We start from the raw sequence: 13,286 nt of genomic DNA on the forward strand, positions 1-13,286 counted from the left end.
CATGAGTATTAAGGTAATTCTGTAAATATTAAGGAATTCTTATTGGTAGCTTGAAATTGCCCACAGTGGAGGTATTTCCACCACAGAAATTATTTATGCAAAATTATTTAGCACATACTAATTTATGGAGCATTATTTAGCCTAGTGTGAGCTATTTTATATACCTGGAAGAAGTAAGTACATATTTAACTAGTTTAAATTAGCTTATTTCTAGTTAGTTCTCATTACAGAGGTTTTACTACACAGGTTGATAGTTGTTTTGTAATTGCTATCATGTTGTTTCCTGTGCCTATGTTTTATTTCCTCAACTAGCTTCTAAGGGCCTTATACTCAGGAACTATATTTTCTATTTCATATTCCTGTCTAAAAGACCTGTGTGCACTACTAGCTGTAAGATTACAATAAATGCTTAATTTATGTCAGATAATTGGGTACCTATTTTTAAAAAACAGTTACTAGTATTCTCAAGAGGCAAATACATATAATACTGTTTTGTGCATCTTCAGTCAAAAATTTAGTTTCAAAAGCAATAATGTTAAGAAAAATGTATTTTATTTTTGTATATATATATAAACATACAAACTTACCTTCATTGGTAGAGATCATCCTCCATTTTACTAGGCTGTTCCCTTGAAGCAAAGCTGATATTTTGTCTTTCTGACAATTTTCTGTGCTAATCACCAGGGATAGTGCTTTGCTGTATTTGTTTGTCAATAAACTTTCATTAAATAACATGTTAGCTCTCTCTTAATAACCATAGCAAAAACAAGAGACCAAATTTCTAAGTTACGAAGCTTACATGGGACAGTGTCTGTGTTCTCAGTTATAGTTTCTAGTTTCTTACTACTAGGTCAGAAAAATGCTAATGATATTTGCAAGATTTTTTTATATTCAGCAAGCTCTCTTTTTCACTTTATTAATTTCTTGATTCTGTTGGGCTTTCTTTGTAGATAATCATGTCATCTGAAAATAAGAAATATTTTTTTAGTGCATTTATATTTTAGCCAGGATCTCCAAACCTGTATATTATATTTTAAATAAGTTTAAAATCAGTATCACAGCTTTTCTTTGAATTGATATTTTCCTGGTATATCTTGTTTGATCCCTGGCTTTGTTCTTTGCCCTGAACTGTTTCTTTCAGGTAAAATCATTTAGACAAAGAGTGGTGAGAGGAAAATTCTCAGGAGCTACCCCCCTATTAGCTCTAGATACTATGTGCTCTCCACCTCAGCTGGACCTCTTTCTGTACTGATGTTACCCTGTCACCTCTGGTTGGCTTCACTGTGACGTCACTGGTTTTTCTGTCCCAGAATAGTGCAAATACAGGCAGTTATCCCCCCATGCTTAAGTAGGGGAGAGAGAAAGACACAACTATAAAGCTTTTGCCCGCTTTAAAACATCTAATTCTCCTCTGACCTCAACTCCCAGGGTCCCCATTACAGATGTGATCCCAAATGTCTTCTCTCTCCCCAGGATTTTCTTACCATTTGTCAGGTTATTGAACCCATCAGTGTCATTCTTCTTTCTATTTCTGGTTTTAGGTTTAAGGGATAAGCTAGCAGCCATGCTAGATCTTCTAGTCAGGAATCAGAAGCATTTTTTTTCAGTCAACTGTTTGTGACTGGACATTTCCTCATACTTAAAAGATTCTAACTTGGTATCACTGACTATACTTGCCACTTTCCCTAAAGGCTTAATAACATTTAACTAAGATTTAGAAATAATCTTTCAAATACTCTTTATAAAGATGTCACCAGGAATTCACTAAAGGTTTGCACTTAAAATACTTTTATTAATAACAGAAAAAGATAGTAAGCATGGAAAAGAAGAGCTTAGGAGACAAGTGTGAAGAGAATGAACAATCTTTTATCAAAGACATCTTGTGGATAAAATTTTAAGGTAATACTTTTAGGACAAAAAAATGGGGGGAAGTAAGGACAATAGAGCGTAAGAGATTTTTAGATAGGTTGCTCTTTCAATGTCCTTCAAATGTTGAATGTTGCCCACACTGTCTATGCAGAATTCTAGTTCTGCTACTACATTTAGACCAAGCTGAATAGTTATATCACATGAAAAATTAATCTTATTTCTAATAATTTTTCTCTTGTAGCTGTTTGAAGAATCCTACAACCAATTAAAAAATGTTTCAGTTGAAGAACAACCATTTCCTCATTCAACTTTAAGTAGAATTTTATGAGTTTATTCTTCCTAATAGATTTTTTTAATTTGAAAAAGAGGCAAAATCTCCAGAAAATTCAACCCATCTGAGAGGTTTTTTCCCCTTTCTTTCAGTGGCATATAATGTGCTGGTCAAGGAATTTTGATGCAATTAATATTGAGATAACAGGGACACTTCTGTAGGATTATTTATGTACTGTGTTCAAGAAGAGAGGAGGGGAATCTGCCAGTTAGAATTTCAGGTTATCTCCCACTACAGTTAATGATAGATGAGTTTCAAGGTTGTAATTGCATATCGATAAAACTGACTTAGAAACATCCTGAGATTTACAAACATAGAGTTAAATCTCCCCCTTGGTACATAGTGTACTTGGCTATTTCTATACCTCCCTAAGAAGGCAGAATGATTTTCATTCGTTGTAAAAAAAAACCAAAAACTTCATGTAGAAGGCATTAATCTTTGGAATCCTTCATATGGTATATCTGTGTTTATGTACATCTGCCATAAAGTGAACTAAGAATCTGAGATAAAGGATGTTATACCCTAAACCATAATCCATTTCTTTTGTTCAAATGACCCAAACTTCTTAAATGTAATTAACATAGAACAAAATCTGCATTTTCCAAAGCCATGAAATCATAGAAGTTTCAAGTAATCTACACATTAAATTCAAGTTATTTCCCATTGTTTCTAGTTCCAGCTCTAAACACCAATATAAGCTGGTAATGGTGGTTGGTTAGTTATTTGTTCAGGAACTCAACACATTTTTATTGAGCCAGAGATTCTTCAAAGGTCTAAAGATTTGGCAGTATACAACACAGAAAGTCCCTTTCTCATGGAGCTTACATTTTGGTGGGAGAGACAGACAATTAGCAAGTATTGATAAATAAATGAGATAATTTCAGATCATGATTATAACTATGAAGAGAAGAAAACAATAAATGATATATTAATGTGAGTGGGCAGTGGGATGGGTGGCAGTGGGTGGGCCGTGGAGTGGGTGGCATTTCATAGGGTGCTCTAAAAAAGGGCTCTCTAAAAATGAGATATTACAGCTAAAATTTGAATAAGAAGTTGTCAGCTACGTGAAAATCTGAGGAAAAACACTGCAAGAAAGAGGAAAGGCAAGAACAAAAGAGAAGGAATCAAAGAAAGCAAACAAACAAAAACTCAAAACTTGATAGAAATCAGTGATAATCTCTTAGTTACAGAACACTGTGTGGGCATGACCGTATATACATTGTTTGGCTGGAACAGTCTGTGTTTATGCCTATTGCCCAGGCATATTACCCATAGCTCACCCATTCACTCTTAAAATGTTCTGGTTTCAAGAAGAAATGATGTGGTCAATCTGATTATAAATCTGAGATAATTGTAGCTATTTATAGGACAATATAAGAAACTTTGAATGTTAATTTTATTGTGCTGTAAACTCATAACTCAGAAAACTACTTTCATTCATTAGAATCTACCATTTTAGGAAAATTCTTTGAATTCAGAACCATCCATTTAATTTACCATCTCTTCTTACGATCCTTATACTCTCCTCTGTTAATTGTCTAGCTATCTACTCTAAAGCTGCAAAAAAAGGAAAATAAAATTAAATGCAAAATTAATTTAAATGCCTCCTATTATTAGGTTTCTTTTTTTTTTTTTTTTTTTTGTGATACGTGGGCCTCTCACTGTTGTGGCCTCTCCCGTTGCGGAGCACAGGCTCCGGACGTGCAGGCTCAGCAGCCATGGCTCATGGGCCCAGCCGCTCCGCGGCATGCGGGATCTTCCCAGACTGGGGCATGAACCCATGTCCCCTGCATCGGCAGGCGGACTCTCAACCACTGCGCCACCAGGGAAGCCCTAGGTTTCTTTAATTATCACTTTTTCTTAGTCTTTACAATGTACTTGGGAAGTAGAACGATGCAAATAAGAGTGATTGATTAGACTTTTACCATGTTCCTTCATGTGTGCTCATCCATGGGTTTTATCCCAGTATTCTGCAGTCTACACAAGGAAAAGTCTTGCATAATATGAAGCCAGTTCGAAAATATAGAAAATATTGAAACTATCAACACAACAGATGCCCCAGGACTGGACCTGGAGCCCCAATAGTTAAAAAGTAGAATATTTGTTCAACACAAATGTGCCAGAGGAGCATTTTGTTTCAATTTTCAAGCACTTTTAAACCCTGCTTTTTGGGAGAAAGCATTGGGATATATTTTTTAAGGCCTTGTGTGTGTGTATATGTGTGTGTGTATATATATATATATATATATATATATATGTATTTGCAGTTTCTGTCAGATCCCCGGTGCAATAAAAGGTAAATGACATTACTTAATTATCTTTATGATTAAAACACTCAACAACCCTTGGAAACCAAAAAGCATAAATGTTAGAGGACACAGGTCAAATAGGGGATGTGAACAAAACTAAATATTTCTTCTGGCATTTTAATGTTTGATGTCTATCACCAGCCAAAACATCACCCACTTTTTTTTTTTTAATCTTCTTTTATTTTTCTCAGAAAATTCAAGAAATTTAAAGGCACTCAAATGTGCACTTGACTTAAACATCCAGATGTATAAATATGGCAAAATAACACAGTTTTATATCTTTTTAACATTCTGTTTGTGCATATGCTAGATATTCAGTAGCTAACTTGTGAATAGGGAGGTATAATTAATCTAAAAATATAATGTTTGTTGAAGGGCTAATATGATCCTAGTCTGCATTGACTGAAGTACATTCATCAAAATAACAATTCCTTAAATTCTGTATACTATGCTTGAAGAGGAATGTGAACATACAGGAAAAAATATTACTTACAGAGAGATTTAAAATATAAATTTAAAATGTAGTATTTAATTTAGTATTTAGTATTTAATACTTAAATTTAGTATTTAAGATTTAAAATATAGTATTTAAAATATTAAAAATATAGGATATAGTATATTGGAAACACTGTATGTATCTAAAATTTATCCTCCAAACTATTCAGTATCTACTCTGTATCAGACATTTTGGTGTCACTCTTAATAAATTCAATACTATTCACATAGAGTTTACATATTAAAAAATCAGGAGTATCTTCCATAGGAAATTAAAACTGTCATAAACTATATGAAAGACTACATGTAGAAGAGGGGTTATACTTATGTATTGTCTTAGAAGGGAGAATAAAGATCAAGAGGATTCGGCCAGGACTGGTAGGAAGGAGTAGAGAGGATAAACCCGCAGTTCACCTTAAATATCAAGGATTTGATCGACTCTATGGAAAATATTATCAATTTTCCATTCATTCAACACACATTTACTGGGCACTTATACATCAGCATGCTTGGTACATACCAGAAAAAAACTTAATATTCTCACATATGAGTATTTCTAATTCTTATTTTTAAATTAAGCTCTTGGTTCCCACTAATAAATATCGGGTACTAGTTGTGATTATTAGGCTGTGGGTGGTGAAAAAGTACATATTTTTATTACCAGTTTTATATAAGCTTCCTGCTGTAAATTCACTTTCTTGAAAGCGAAAACACTGAAGTAATGCACATCACCTGCAATTTTGTTGTCTGCATTAGAAGTGTCCAATTAAAAGTGTTAAAAAGTACACCAAAAATGAAACATGTCTAAGAATGGGCAGGCGACACCTTGAGTATTCCTAGATTTGGCAACTTTTAGTGACCATTATTATGCTAACAGGAAGGTTTGGAAAATTGGGGTCTCTGATATGATTTAATGCTTACCTATTTATCTAAATTAAGTTCCAAATTACTTAATACATTTTTGGAAAAGTAAAATCAATGAACAAGAGGTGGCCAAGATGGCAGTGTAGAAAGACCCTGAACTCATCTCCTCCATTGGACACACAAAAATTACATCTATTTACAGAGCAACTATCTATGAGAACAACCTGAAGATTAGCAAAAAAGGTTTTCCACAACTAAAGACAAAGAAGGAACCACAATGAGATTGGGAGAAGGAAAACACACATAGGTGTAGGCTAAACAATATGTTACTAAACAACTCATGGGTCACTGAAGAAATCAAAGAAGAAATTTTAAAACATGGAGGTAGGGCTTCCCTGGTGGCACAGTGGTTAAGAGTCCACCTGCCGATGCAGGGGACACGGGTTTGTGCCCCAGTCCAGGAAGATCCCACGTGCCATGGAGCGGCTAGGCCCGTGAGCCATGGCCACTGAGCCTGCGCGTCCAGAGCCTGTGCTCCGCAACGGGAGAGGCCACAACAGTGAGAGGCCCACGTACCGCAAAAAAAAAAACACAAACAAACATGGAGGTAAATGAAAATGGAAACACAATAATCCAAAACATATGGGATGCAGCAAAAGCAGTTCTAAGAGTAAAGTTTATAGCAATACAAGCCTACCTTAGGAAACAAGAAAATTTTCAAATAATCTAACCTTTACACCTGAAGGAGACAGTAAAAGAACAACAAACAAAACCCAAAGTTAGTGGAAGTAAAGAAATAATAAAGATCGGAGGGGAAATAAATGAAATAAAGACTAAACAACAATAGAAAATACCATTGAAACTAAGAGCTGGTTGTTTCAAAAGATAAAAAAATTAATAGACTTTTACCCAGCCTCATCAAGAACAAAAGAGAGATGGCCCAAGTCAATAAAATCAGAAATGAAAAAGGAGAGGTTACAACATACACCACAAAAATACAAAGGATCATTAGAGAGTACCACAAACAATTGTATGTCAATAAAATGGACAACATTCAAGAAATGGATAAATTCCTAGAAATTTACAATCACTCAAGACTGAATCAGGAAGAATTAGAAAATATGAATAGACTGATTACCAGTAATGAAATTGAATCAGCAATTAAAAGAAAAAAACTCCCAACAAACAAAAGTACAAGACCAGATGGCTTCAGGGGTGAATAGTACCAAATATTTAAAGAAGAGTTAACACCTATCTTTCTCAAACTATTCCAAAGAATTGAAGAGGAAGGAATGCTTCCAAACTCATTCTCTGAGGCCGGCATCACCCTGATACCAAAACCAGGCAAAGACAGCACAAAAAAAGAAAGTTACAGGCCAATAAAATTGATAAACATAGATGCCATAATCCTAAGCAAAATATTAGCAAACTATATTCACAAAGACATTAAAAGGATAACATGCCATGATCAACTTGGACTTATACCAGGGAAGCAAGGAAGTTTCAACATCTGCAAATCAATCCATGTGATACACTGCATTAACAAACTGAAGAATAAAAATCATATGATCTTCTCAAAAGATGCAGAAACAGCTTTTGACAAAATTCAACATTCATTTATAATAAAAACTCTCAACAAAGTGGGTATAGAGGGAACATACCTCAAAATAATAAAGACCATATGTGACAAACCTACAGCCAACCTCATACTCAATTGTGTATAGCTGAAAGCATTTTCTCAAAGATTGGGAACAAAACAAAGATGCCCACTACTTTTATTCATGTAGTATTAAAAGCAAATACGTATATATAATGTTTATAAATATTTATGAGAAGATCAGTAAAATTTGAACAGAAAATTAACAGAAGAGGGAGACCTTCAAGATGGCAGAGGAGTAAGACATGAAGATCACCTTCCAACCCAAAATTACATCAGAAATACATCTACATGTGGAACAACTCCTACAGAACACTCACTTAATGATGGCCGAAGACCTCAGACTTACCAAAAGGGTCTTGGTGCTCCGGCCAGGTGTCAGGCCTGTACCTCTGAGGTGGGAGAGCCGAGATCAGGACATTGGTCAACCAGAGACCTCCCAGCTCCACGTAATATCAAATGGTGAAAACTCTCCTAGAGATCCCCATCTCAACGCTAAGACCCAGCTCCAGTCAACAACCAGCAAGCTACAATGCTGAACACTTTATGCCAAACAACTAGCAAGACAGGAACACAACCCCACCCATTAGCAGAGAGGATGCCTAAAATCATAATAAGGTCACAGACACCCTAAAACACACCACCAGACACAGTCCTGCCCTCCAGAAAGACAAGATCCAGCCTCAACCACCAGAAGACAGGCACTACTCCTGTCCACCAGGAAGCCTACACAACCCACTGAACCAACCTTAGCCACTGGGGGCAGACACCAAAAACAAGGGGAACTATGAACCTGCAGCCTGCAAAAAGGATATCCCAAACACAGTAAGTTAAGCAAAATGAGAAGACAGAGAAACACACAGAAGATGAAGGAGCAAGGTAAAAACCCACCAAACCAAACAAATGAAGAGGAAATAGGCAGTCTACCTGAAAAAGAATTCAGAGTAATGACAGTAAAGATGATTCAAAATCTTAGAAATAGAATGGAGAAAATACAAGAAACATTTAACAAGACCTAGAAGAACTAAAGAGCAAAAAATGATGAACAACACAATAAATGAAATTTAAAATTCTCTAGAAGGAATTAATAGAAGAATAACTGAGGCAGAAGAATGGATAAGTGACCTGGAAGTTAAAATAGTGGAAATAACTACTGCAGAGCAGAATAAAGAAAAAAGAATGAAAAGAATTGAGGACAGTCTCAGAGTCCTCTGGGACAACATTAAATGCACCAACATTTGAATTATAGGGGTCCCAAAAGAAGAAGAGAAAAAGAAAGGGACTGAGAAAATATTTGAAGAGATTATAGTTGAACATTTCCCTAATATGGGAATGGAAATAGTCAATCAAGTCCAGGAAGCACAGAGAGTCCCATATGGGATAAATCCAAGGAGAAACATGCCAATACACATATTAATCAAACTATCAAAAATTAATACAAAGAAAAAATATTAAAAGCAGCAAGGGAAAAACAACAAATAACATACAAGGGAATCCCCATAAGGCTAACAGCTTATCTTTCATCAGAAACTCTGCAAGCCAGAAGGGAGTGGCAAGACATATTTAAAGTCATGAAAGGGAAAAACCTACAACCAAGATTACTCTACCCAGCAAGGACCTCATTCATGTTTGATGGAGAAATTAAAACATTTACAGACAAGCATAAGCTAAGATAATGCAGCACCACCAAAGCAGCTTGACAACAAATGCTAAAGGAACTTCTCTAGGCAGGAAACACAAGTGAAGGAAAACACCTATGATAACAAACCCAAAACAATTAAGAAAATGGTAATAGGAACATACATATTGATAATTACCTTAAATGTAAAGGGATTAATTCTCCAACCAAAAGACACAGACTGGTTGAATGGATACAGAAACAAGACCCATATATATGCTATCTACAAGAGACCCACTTCAGACCTAGGGACACATACAGACTGAAAGTGAGGGGATGGAAAAAGATATTCCATGCAAATGGAAATAAAAAGAAAGCTGGAGTAGCAATTCTCATATCAGACAAAATAGACTTTAAAACAAAGACGATTACAAGAGACAAAGAAGGACACTACATAGTGATCAAGGGGTCAATCCAAGAAGAAGATATAACAATTGTAAATATTTATGCACCCAACATAGGAGCACCTCAATACATAAGGCAAACGCTAACAGCCATAAAAGGGGAAATCGACAGTAAAACAATCATAGTAAGAGATTTTAACACCACACTTTCACCAATGGACAGATCATCCAAAATGAAAATAAATAAGGAAACACAAGCTTTAAATGATACATTAACCAAGATGGACTTAATTGATATTTATAGGACATTCTATCCAAAAACAACAGAATACACTTTCTTCTCAGGTGATCATGGAACATTCCCCAAAATACATCATATATTGGGTCACAACTCAAGCCTTGGTAAATTTAAGAAAATTGAAATAGTATCAAGTATCTTTTCTGACCGCAATGCTTTCAGACTAGATATCAATTACAGGAAAAATCAGTAAAAAATACAAACACATGGAGGCTAAACAATACGCTACTTAATAACAAAGACATCACTGAATAAATCAAAGAGGAAGTCAAAAAATTCCTGGAAACAAATGACAATGAAAACACCATGACCCACAACCTTTGGGATGCAGCAAAAGCAGTTCTAAGAGGGAAGTTTATAGCAATAAAATCCTACCTCAAGAAACAAGAAACATCTCACATAAACAACTTAACTTTACACCTAAGGCAATTAGAGGAAGAAGAACGAAAGAACCCCAACGTAAGCAGAAGGAAAGAAATCATAAAGGTCATATCAGAAATAAGTGAAAAAGAAATGAAGGGAATGATAGCAAAGATCAATAAAACTGAAAGCTGGTTCTTTGAGAAGATAAACAAAATTGATAAACCATTAGCCAGACTCATCAAGAAAAAAAGGGAGAAGACTCAAATCAATAGAATTAGAAATGCAAAAGTAGAAGTAACAACTCACACTGCAGAAATACAAAGGATCATGAGAGATTACTACAAGCAACTATATGCCAATAAAATTGACAATCTGGAAGAAATGGACAAATTCTTAGAAAAGCACAAGCTTCCAACACTGAACCAGGAAGAATTAGAAAATATGAACAGATCAATCACAAGCACTGAAATTGAAACTGTGATTAAATATCTTCCAACGGACAAAAGCCCAGGACCAGATAGCTTCACAGGCAAATTCTATTTGCAGACGACTTGATACTATACATAGAGAATCCCAAAGATGCTACCAGAAAACTACTAGAGCTAATGAATGAATTTGGTAAAGCAGCAGGATACAAAATTAATGCACAGAAATCTCTTGCATTCCTGTACACTAATGATGAAAAATCTGAAAGAGAAATTAAGGAAACAGTCCCATTTACCATTGCAACAAGAAGAATAAAATACCTAGGAATAAACCTACCTAAGGAGACAAAAGACCTGTATGCAGAAAACTATAAGACACTGATGAAAGAAATTAAAGATGATACAAACAGATGGAGAGATATACCATGTTATTGGATTGGAAGAATCAGCATTGTGAAAATGACTATACTACCCAAAGCAATCTACAGTTTCAATGCAATACCTATCAAACTACCAATGGCATTTTTCACAGAACTAGAACAAAAAATTTCACAATTTTTATGAAAACACAAAAGACCCCGAATAGCCAAAGCAATCTTGAGAAAGAAAAACAGAGCTGGAGTTATCAGGCTCCCTGACTTCAGACTATACTACAAAGCTACAGTAATCAAGACAGTATGGTACTGGCACAAAAACAGAAATATAGATCAATGGAACAGGATAGAAAGCCCAGAGATAAACCCATGCACATATGGTCACCTTATCTTTGATAAAGGAGGCAAGAATATATAGTGGAGAAAAGACAGCCTCTTCAATAAGTGATGCTGGGAAAACTGGACAGCTACATGTAAAAGAATGAAATTAGAATGCTCCCTAACACCATACACAAAAATAAACTCAAAATGGATTAAAGACCTAAATGTAAGGCCAGACACTCTAAAACTCTTAGAGGAAAACCTAGGCAGAACACTCTATGGCATAAATCACAGCAAGATCCTTTTTGACCCACCTCCTAGAGAAATGGAAATAAAAACAAACAAATTGGACCTAATGAAACTTAAAAGCTTTTGCACAGCAAAGGGAACCATAAACAAGGTGAAAAGACAACCCTCAGAATGAGAGAAAATATTTGCAAATTAAGCAACCGACAAGGGAATTAATCTCCAAAATATACAAGCAGCTCATGCAGCTCAATGTCAAAAAAACCCAGCCCAATCCAAAAATGAGCAGAAGACCTAAATAGACATTTCTCCAAAGAAGATACACAGATTTCCAACAAATACATGAAAGGGTGCTCAGTATCACTAATCATTAGAGAAATGCAAACCAAAACTACAGTGAGAAGAAAGAAAACAATGGGGAACACTCAAAAAAAAAAAAAAAAAACTACAATTAGGTATCACCTCACACCAGTCACAATGGCCATCATGAAAAAGTCTACAAACAGTAAATGCTGGAGAGGGTGTGGAGAAAAGAGAACCCTCTTGCACTGTTGGTGGGAATGTAAACTGATACAGCCACTATGTAGAACAGTGTGGAGGTTCCTTAGAAAACTAAGAATAGAACTACCATATGACCCAGCAATCCCACTACTGGGCATATACCCTAAGAAAACCATAATTCAAAAACAGCCATGTACCACAATGTTCATTGCAGCTGTCTTTACAATAGCCAGGACACAGAAGCAACCTAAGTGTCCATTGACAGATGAATGGATAAAGGAGATGTGGCACATATATACAATGGAATATTACTGAGCCATAAAAAGAAACAAAGTTGAGTTATTTGTAGTGAGTGGATGGACCTAGAGTCTGTCATACAGAGTGAAGTAAGTCAGAAAGAGAAAAACAAATACCATATGCTAACACATATATATGGAATCTAAGAAAAAAAAATGGTCATGAAGAACCTAGGGCCAGGACAGGAATAAAGATGCAGATGTAGAGAATGGACTTGAGGACACGGGGAGGGGGAAGTGTAAGCTGAGACAAAATGAGAGAGTGGCACTGGCATATATACAGTACCAAATGTTAAATAGGTAGTGGGATGCAGCCACATAGCACAGGGAGATCAGCTCAGTGCTTTGTGACCACCTAGAGGGGTGGGGTAGGGAGGGTGGGAAGGAGACACAAGTGGGAGGAGATGTGGGGATATATGTATATGTATAGCTGATTCACATTGTTATAAAGCAAAAACTAACACACCATTGTAAAGCAATTAAACTCCAAGAAACATGTTAAAAAAAATTAACAGAAGAGGAAGCATACATAGCTATATTATTAGATAATCAAACTCTGTAAAAATTTTAAAGTAGAAATTAAAGAATGATTTTTCCAGATTATTTGTATTTGAATGTTATTGTGTTACATACATACCACACACTGTATATCTCATTGGAATTTAAACCAGAATCATTTGATAAAATTTTTACAATTATACGGTAACCTTTAGGACAAGAAAGTTTCCTAGGTTCTCATTGCTGGTGACCACATAAACAACATGGCAGCAAAGAAGCTTATATATTTCCTTATTATCTACATGATTATTTGCAAGTAGATAATATGGCTGTGCCTTTTCTTATAAACTTCAGATTCACTATGAAGTTGGCTAAAAGGTAGTGAAGTACTCTGTTCCATTTCTGAATATTCATTCA

Source organism: Monodon monoceros, unplaced genomic scaffold (assembly GCF_005190385.1).
Source record: "Monodon monoceros isolate NGI ecotype Baffin Bay Population unplaced genomic scaffold, NGI_Narwhal_1 Super_Scaffold_20, whole genome shotgun sequence".
Classification (NCBI taxonomy): domain Eukaryota; kingdom Metazoa; phylum Chordata; class Mammalia; order Artiodactyla; family Monodontidae; genus Monodon; species Monodon monoceros.